The following is an 8,912-nucleotide window of genomic DNA, read 5'->3' on the forward strand; positions in this document are numbered from 1 at the left end:
AGTTTAATAGGTATGATGCATCCTATGCATTAAGGTGAAAAAACTTCTGGCATTGACCGGCCCCCCAGCCCCCCCCATTTTACCTACCTGAGTCCATTCATCCCCTCGGCGGAGACACGCTCTTCCTCTCTGCACGGGGTCCCGACTCTTGATTGGATAGATTTATAGCAGTGCAGCCATTCAAATCCAATGACCCGGGGGCGGGGCCGAGTCTGGCATTCGTGTCTATGGATGCAAATGCTGGACTCGGGAGCATGCCCGCAAGGTAACCCCCGGGAGAGCGCTTCTCTTAGGGGGTTATTTGATGTGAGGAGGAGCCGTGAGAGCTGCCGTGAGAGCTGCTGGGGGACCCCAGAAGAGGATGATCGGGGCCACATTGTGCAAAATGAACTGCACAGCGGAGGTAAGTATGATATGTTTGTTATTTACGAAAAAAAAATCATGAAGCTTTACAATCACTTTAACGAGGCCCCAGACGTTAAACCCATTCACCTTCATTCGTTTAAGCAATACAAAGCTGCCCAAAAACTAGTATGTCCAAAAATACCACAAATGTTCTATTATTGTGAAAATACATGTTATGCTAAATATAACTTAAGGCCCTTGGGAATATCCCCTTGTTTAGTAAGGGAAAAAGGTATACAAGATAGAAAATATGACAAACCCAGATTACACTTTGTTTAGAAATTGTAAATTTTCATGGATTCAACAGATACTTTTGTCCTCATAGGAATCATTGTTATAGGATTGCTTGCTTATTTGTTTTTTTTAGGTGTGCTAAATGTGTAATACAAAGGATTTCACAATGGCAGTGAGAACTGAGGAAGATCACCCTAAGGTGTTAGCCGATTCGGGGGATGCGAATGAGTAAAGATATCCACATACACCCTAAGAAGAGATTTACTCCACTTAGATGTGAAGTAGTACTGTGGACCCTCTGGTATCATTCTAGGTAGGGAAGATATGGTAGTGACCCCTCCATAGGGGTCAAGAGGAGGGAAACGAGTAGAATTATAGTGGTCTGATAATGTTGAGTTATACAGTATATATATATATATATATATATATATATATATATATATATATATATATATATATATATATATATATATATATATATATATATAGTGGGGATGGAAAGTATTCAGACCCCCTTAAATTTTTCACTCTTTGTTATATTGCAGCCATTTGTTAAAATCATTTAAGTTAATTTTTTTTCCTCATTAATGTACACATTTTTTTCACCGAAGACCTCTATAAATCTATTGTGGACCAAAGTAATTTGTATGCTGGTCAATTCATCGCCACTAATCCCCAGTCCTCCCTTGCCAGAGATTGGAAACCAATTACGGTTTCTGAATTTAAAATCTTTCTGGGCCTATCCCTCGACATGGGCATAGCTAAAATGAGTATGTTGCGGTCATATTGGTCCACTGACCCAGTTTACCATATGCCTGTGTTCTCTGCCTCCATGACCAGGGCACGATATGAGCAGATCTTGCGGTTCATGCACTTCAACAACAATGAACTCTGTCGTCCTCTGTCATCCTCGTGGAGACCCTGGATAAGATTGGCGCTACAAAATTCGGTTCTCCCGTAAACCACTTCAACTAACGTTTTGCAGACTTGTTTACTTGCTTGCCGCTTGTCTTTTCAAACAGTATCTTCCCAGCAAGCGTGTCAGATACAGGGTCAAGATGTATAAGCTCTGTGACAGGGCCACAGGCTATACATGTCGTTTTATGGTTTACGAGGGAAGAGATAGTCACGTAGAGCCGCTGAACTGCCCAGATTACATAGGGAGCACTGGCAAGATTGTGTGGTACTTGGGGTCACTCTTATTCGGAAAGGGGTTACAATTTGTATGTGGATAATTATTACATGAGCATGCCACTTTTTAGTCACTTGTTTGATCATTAGATTGGCGCATGTGGCACCGTGCGATCTAATCGTCGGGGCTTTCCCCAACGGCTTGTAGAATCCCGTCTTAGGCTGGGGGAGAGAGCCTGCTTGAACTGTAATAACTTGCTCGCTGTGAAGTGGAGGGATAATAAGAATGTTTTCGTTCTTTCCTCCCTTCATGCAGACATAGCGGTCCAAATTTCTACGGCAACTGGTGTTGTGGAGAAATCTCTCTGTGTCCACGAATATAAGCAAAATATGGGAGGGGTGGACCTCAACGACCAGTTGTTGGCGCCATACCTAGTTGCCCGTAAGGCCAGGCGCTGGTATAAAAAAGTGTCTGTATACTTATTTCAATTGGCTTTGCTGAACGCTCATGTGCTATACAGAGCTTTTTTTTTTTTTTAATTTCTGTTTATTCAGCTTTTATATCATACATATACATCATACATCATACATATATCATACATACAACAACCTCCAGGTTGCCAACATGGCAGTCACCTGACATTGTGGCCATGCAGGGCCCCAAAAAAAAGATCAATCCTGACTACCATAGTCTACTAACTCCGTAAACCCCAACCCCCCTCCCCTCACCCCGCCACAGCCCAGTTTCTTAGATGAGAATGAAGGCTGGGTACTCAGTCTTATTTATAACCAACCCACCGCTGAGGTAGGCAGACATAGACTCCTATCAGGCCTCCAATGTTCCGCTGTCATGACGCCCTGCCACCACCCGCCACCCAGGAGAATCCCACTCTGTAAAAATAACACCGTTTGAGAAAGCCTAGACATTTAACATTTCCTGTCTATCCCACCGTACTATCCGTTCCGTACCAGGCCTGCCATACCTTATCAAATTTCCTTCCACACCCCCTAGCCTTCTAAGTAGATTTATAGAGGGGCATTATGTTATTCACCAACGTCTTCCAAAATGCAAGGTCCGGAGCCCTCGGATCTTTCCATTTAAGCAATATGGCTTTTTTTGCGTAAAACAGCAGAATGGTGAGCAATGTTCTCAAAGCCCTAGTCTGAACCACCTCTTCCACCAGTCCCAACAAACACACCCTTATGCCCCGTACACACGGTCGGATTTTCCGATGGAAAATGTCCGATCAGAGCGTGTTGTCGGAAATTCCGACCGTGTGTGGGCGCCATCGGACATTTTCCATCGGATTTTCCGACACACAAAGTTGGACAGCAGGAGATAAAATTTTCCGACAACAAAATCCGATCGCGTCAATTCCGACCGTGTGTGGCCTGTTCCGACGCACAAAGTGCCACGCATGCTCAGAAGAAATTCCGAGACGGGACAGCTCGTTCTGGTAAACTTAGCGTTCGCAATGGATACAGCACTTTCCTCACGCTGCAATGTTCAAAATGGTTTAATACAGCGCACTCTCTTCTTCTTTATAATGTGACAAGAATTAAGTCGTTTTGCTGCTCATAGTCACACACACTTCTCACAAAGTTTTATTTGTGTTTTTTTAGTGGGATTCCCTGAATATATTGTTATTAGTTGTCACATCTGACAGTTTTATTTTTTTTATTTTTTTTTTTTTTTGGATTTTCAGCCTTTTTTTTTCTTTAATGTTTGGATTTTTTCCAAGGCTGATCTTTGTTCAATGTTATTTTTATTTTTACTCAAGAATATTTTTGGGTGTGTTTTGTGTGTCAAGTTACCCCAACACCATTGATATCTTTTATTATTTAATCTCCAGGAGATTGTTTGTTGTTGGTGTCCCTTGTTCATTTCACATTGTATATTTGAAATGTACCTGAATCCTCACAAAAAAACTGTCCTTTTTGAAGTAAAACACATAGGAGAGTATAATTCAAAACAAAAATCCTTTATTAAGGGATCAGAACCAAACAAAGAGGAAGGCAACGCTGGATCAACAGGAGAAATTAGCGAAGCCTGGGACCCCCACGGCAGACATCAATTCTTGAACATCAAAATTGGTGGCCTGAGGAGTCCATATGTAAGGGAGGGCAGTCTGGTCCAGAATTCGCAGAGATCCGGATAGCAGCAGATGACATGTGTGTCCCTAGGCTGTGGTACCACAAGAGGCTGCATCTTTTGGCCGACCAGACTGAACCCAGGGCAATCACTGTCTGGTCTTCCTTTCACGCTTCCTTCCGGGCTGTGGCTGTGCAGTTGGAGATGTGGCAGGAGGAGGAGTAGGACCTGGAGGAGGAGGAGGAGGAGGAGGAGGACCTGCAGGAGGAGGAGGACTGGGAGGACCTGGAGGAGGACTGGGAGGACCTGGAGAGGGAGGAGGAGGAGGAGGACCTGCAGGAGGAGGAGGAGGACCATCGCGAAGGTGTGTCTGAGGTGTAATTTGGCCCCTCATACCTTTCTCCAGAGCCTCCGATATGAGGGCCTCACACATTACTTTTTGGCCCTTCTCCATCCTCTGCATTTTATATGCAATGAAGGCAGCAATGTTCTAATCCATGGTGTGGGGTGCTCCCAGGACCTCTGTAGCCCTCCAAAAGAATCCTATAGCAGCCTCCTCTAGGGCACTCCTCCTACTGCCACTTTCTGTTTTCAGGGGGGGTGGAGGGACCTGCAGATCAGCCAGCCGGCTCGGCCTGGCCACCTCCTGGCTAAGACTTCCCTGTGTATGAAAAAAGGACATGGTTTTAGTTGTTGCTTCATCAATCACAATCCTAAATTAGTACTCCCAACTAACATCTAGTTAACATCATTGATTGGACAAGCAGAAATATTTAGAGGAATGCTATACCTGGCTCAATCTGGGCTCCTCCACATGTGGCCTGGAAGGCCCAGGTTGGGCGTCAGAAGCCTCAGCCGGGGGGGGAAGGAAGCGTGGAAGGAAGACTGGAGACGGATGGCCTGGGTTCAGTCTGGCCTGCCAGAAAATGCAGCCTGTCGTAGTACAACATCCTGGGGACATAGATGTCATCTGCTGCTCCGGATCTCTGTGAATCCTGGACTTTCTTGCGCTCCCTCAGATATGTGCTCCTCAGGCAACCAATTAATATCTTTAAATAAGTGATGTCTGCCGTGGGGATCACCTGCTTCACAATTTCACACAATTGCTCCAGTGCTACCTTCCTCTTTGCTTGGTTCTTGAAATGGGGGTGTTTAATCTCCCACAGACATGGCAGCTCCCTTAGCATCTCTAGGAATACTGACATGAAGTCATTATCTTTGAGTACCATATCCATGTTCACTGCAAGACACAACACAAGACAAAGCCTAATGTCAGACAAAACTCTCCTAATCTTGCTACAATATAGGCCTCAATCTAGAAGCAGTATAGGCACAAGTTTGTCTCTTACCTTCGTTCTTACGATCGGCGCGTCCAATGCTCCTTCCTCCGCTCACAGATCGTACGTAATACGCACACGTGTTACGCTTTATACACACTGCGCATGCGTGTAACTCCGCCCGCCCCTGACGTTCTTTCTAGTCTATTCCCCGCCCCTTTTCGTTCGGCGCAGTGGGTGAAGAGCACATGGCGGAGTTACAGCAGGTGCATGCTAATTCTAGCAACGAGGAGGAGGAGGAGGAAAGCCCGGATCCAGGCACGTCCCGATCCAGAAGGAGACGTTTTAAGGCCACAAATATGTCCTTTGGGGAGATGTTGGAGATGGTCGACATCATGAGGAAGTCCGACTATGACGGAAAATATGGGCCTTACCCCCACCCCAACATCCGAAAGGCCAAAATCATAGCTAAAGTGGTCAAAAGCCTTCACAGGAATTTCGGGGTACGAAGATCTAAAGATCAGCTCAGGAAGCGGTGGTTGGACCTGAAGTTGAGAGAGCCAGAGCAGTACCGAAAGATCCGGAGAGTGCTGCAAAAAAGTAAGTAGTTGTGCTGTGTTCCTATTCTTTCTGTCTTTATTCCGTTCGTTCTGCTCCATATGCTTTTATTAATTGTAACGTTTAAAAGGGCAACTTTAATGTTCATGGGCCCATTATTCGTTCGTATCAAACATATTTCTTTCGGCCTCTGGAACACCATTGTTTAGGCCATATGCATTTTCACACATTTTTTTGGGGCCTACTTGGATGCCAAATATTTGTTTGTGTAGATGGGTTTGTTACTAGAATGAAATGCCAACTAGATTGTGTGTAAGGAGAGGACACTGAGCAGCTGTTTTCACATCTGGACACTGGAGCACTAGTGTGGGACACAAGAACACCATTTTTATTAGGGGGCCACACAGGTGCTCCAGTGTATACTATAGGGGGGCTACATCTGTGAAGCTTGTACTAAACAGGTAAAGTATTGCAGCTTGACAAAGGCCAATAAAAAATATACATCTTGGAACTCTGCTAAAATAGACAATTTTACCCCACTTCCAAGCAATGTTTCCTATTTCTAGTTCGGCCATCAAATATCTGTGTGCTAATTATACCATTTTTGTTTTACATAGGGGAGAAAAGACTCGGAGGACACCCCTCATCCGAGGAGACCACAGACCTCCCACCTATGGAAGAAGGTGAAATACCCCCAAACGAAGCTGAGCAGGAGGAAGAAGAAGACGTGGTGGAAATTGGCACCACAACAGGTGAGTGTCTGCGACCACAGACTCAGGTAAAAGAGATGGATGGTGGCAGATTTTTGAAACCTATTTTTTTTTTTTATTTATCTCTTTTTAGGTGATCGTGAGGTTGTGGATCCCCGACGCTTTACTTCTGAAAGTGCCCAGATCCTGATCGGGGAGATCATGGGGTGTAATGCCGAACTGCAAAACATCCAGCAAAAAATCCATGATGTTATTAAAAAAAATAATAACATCATTGATGTTTTGGGGCGAATTTAAACCCCACAAAATCACTTTTTGTATTGTGGTTCAATCTTTTAAATTTTTTTGCAATGTTTAGAAAAGCCAAATTTGGAGGATGCACACAGTGTGCCAACATGTGCTATCTGCCATCACGGGAGATCAATGGACACGTTTTGGGGGGTGCAACCCCTTCCTCAATTATAAAGTCGCATTGAGGAAGGGCTTGCTCCCCCAAAACACGTCCCTTGATCCCCCCTGATGGCAGATAGCACATGTTGACATTCGTAAATTGGTGTGCATCTTCCAAATTTGGCTTTTCCTGGGGTGATTTCCCCCCATCTGAACGCTATATCAAACCCAGTTCCTAAATACTGATGTCTGATATAGCCTTCAGGTTTTACCATATGTGAACTTTGTAAGTTCTAGTTTTTGGCTTTCTTGTTGGTTTTACACGGGCCTGTTTTATCTTAAATGGACATTTCGATTTTTGATAATGCTACTGCAAAAATTGTTATACAACAAACATGTTGGTTTGTTTTAAAAACCTTTGGTAAATGCACATGTGATTGTGCAGGTATAAAAAAGTGGCTTACTCAAGAATGTGTGGATTATTGTCTCAACACTACAACACTTTTGGGGTGATGTAATAGCTGTTTTATGCAAAAGTGGGGGTTATTTCCTAAGGGCAAATCCACTTTGCACTACAAGTGCAGGTTCAGTGCAGTTGCAAGTGCACTTGTAGTGAAATGTGTTTTTGCATTTAGGAAATACCAGCCAACAGTGCTTTGTATAAGGTTACCCAATCACGACATTTTCTGGACTCAACACATTTCTGTCAGGGTCAGCTAAAACAAACACAAGCAGTAAATGTCCACAAAGAATTTCTTTTTTTTTTTTTATTTGAAAAAGGCTTCACATGGGGGGGAGATGGGCGGAGCCTAGCGGAGCAGATATGCATTGTTAGAGCTCCGCACCGCTGAGGAGAGAAGAGAAGGACAAAGTGGAGCCTGCAGGCTCAAAAGCTATCCATTTGAACCTTTTTGCCCCAGGGAACAAACTGTGAAAGTTTGGGCAGGAAATATGGTACTGGGAGGAAACCGTGGCAGAAATAAAAATCACCTCACAAAGAGCTCACAGGCACTCACTGCAACTAAAGCAGCTCCAGTCACCTCACAAGATACAGCATCAGGGCGCTCTCACAGACAGAAAATGTCACAGCAAGACTCTCCATTTGAGTCAGATACAGAACAAATCCTCTCACAAACTTCTCCACAAGCCTCCTCAGCATCCCCAGTAATATTATTACAATTTGAAAAGATGCTTCATAAGGCATTAAAACAAACCTCAGACCAAATAACAAAAAGCCTAACCAAAGAAATAAGAGAGCTGGGAAACCGCACCGCAGCCTTAGAAATAAAAATGGATGAAATTGAAATTACAACCCAAGTAAATATAACAGAATTGGAACAATTAAAAGAAGAGAATTTAATACTTCAAACTAAGCTTGAAGATTACGAAAATAGAGCCAGACGTTCAAACTTGCGCATAAGGGGAATACCTGAAACTGTGACAGACCTGCAATCTACTATTACTGCTCTATTACAAGAACTAAAGCCAGATATCCCTATTGAACATTTAGAACTGGACAGAGTACACAGAGCCCTCACAGCCAAAAAGAAAGATGGACCCCCACGTGATATAATCACAAAATTTCATTATTACAGAACGAAAGAACAAATACTAATTGCTGCAAGAGAAAAAAAGGAACTTAATTTTCAAGGACACAATTATCAAATTTTTGCTGACCTATCCCAACTTACTATTACTAAAAGACGATCCATGAAACCCCAACTAATGGAACTGCAACGTCACAACATTATGTATCAATGGGGCTTCCCCTTTTCAGTCAGATTTAACTACCAAGGTACAATTTACAGAAGCAGATCAGCAGATGAACTACAACAAACCCTTTTAAAATTAAATCTGACAGAACCCACAAGCAGCAACTCTCCCACACGCAGAAGAATGGCATCATCTTCACCTTCAGGCAGCACTCAGAAAATCTCAGAACAAAATGGGAATCATCATTCTCACAAAAGAGGCCGTTATGCCACATCATCCATGGACCAAGAAGATTCAATGGACTGACATCCTAATTCCTGATATCTCTTCATTTATTATACTAAGAGATGGTTCTCTATAAAAAACCTGTATTTATAACTGAATGTAACTGCATTCTGATAG

Source organism: Aquarana catesbeiana, linkage group LG06, assembly GCF_042186555.1.
Source record: "Aquarana catesbeiana isolate 2022-GZ linkage group LG06, ASM4218655v1, whole genome shotgun sequence".
Classification (NCBI taxonomy): domain Eukaryota; kingdom Metazoa; phylum Chordata; class Amphibia; order Anura; family Ranidae; genus Aquarana; species Aquarana catesbeiana.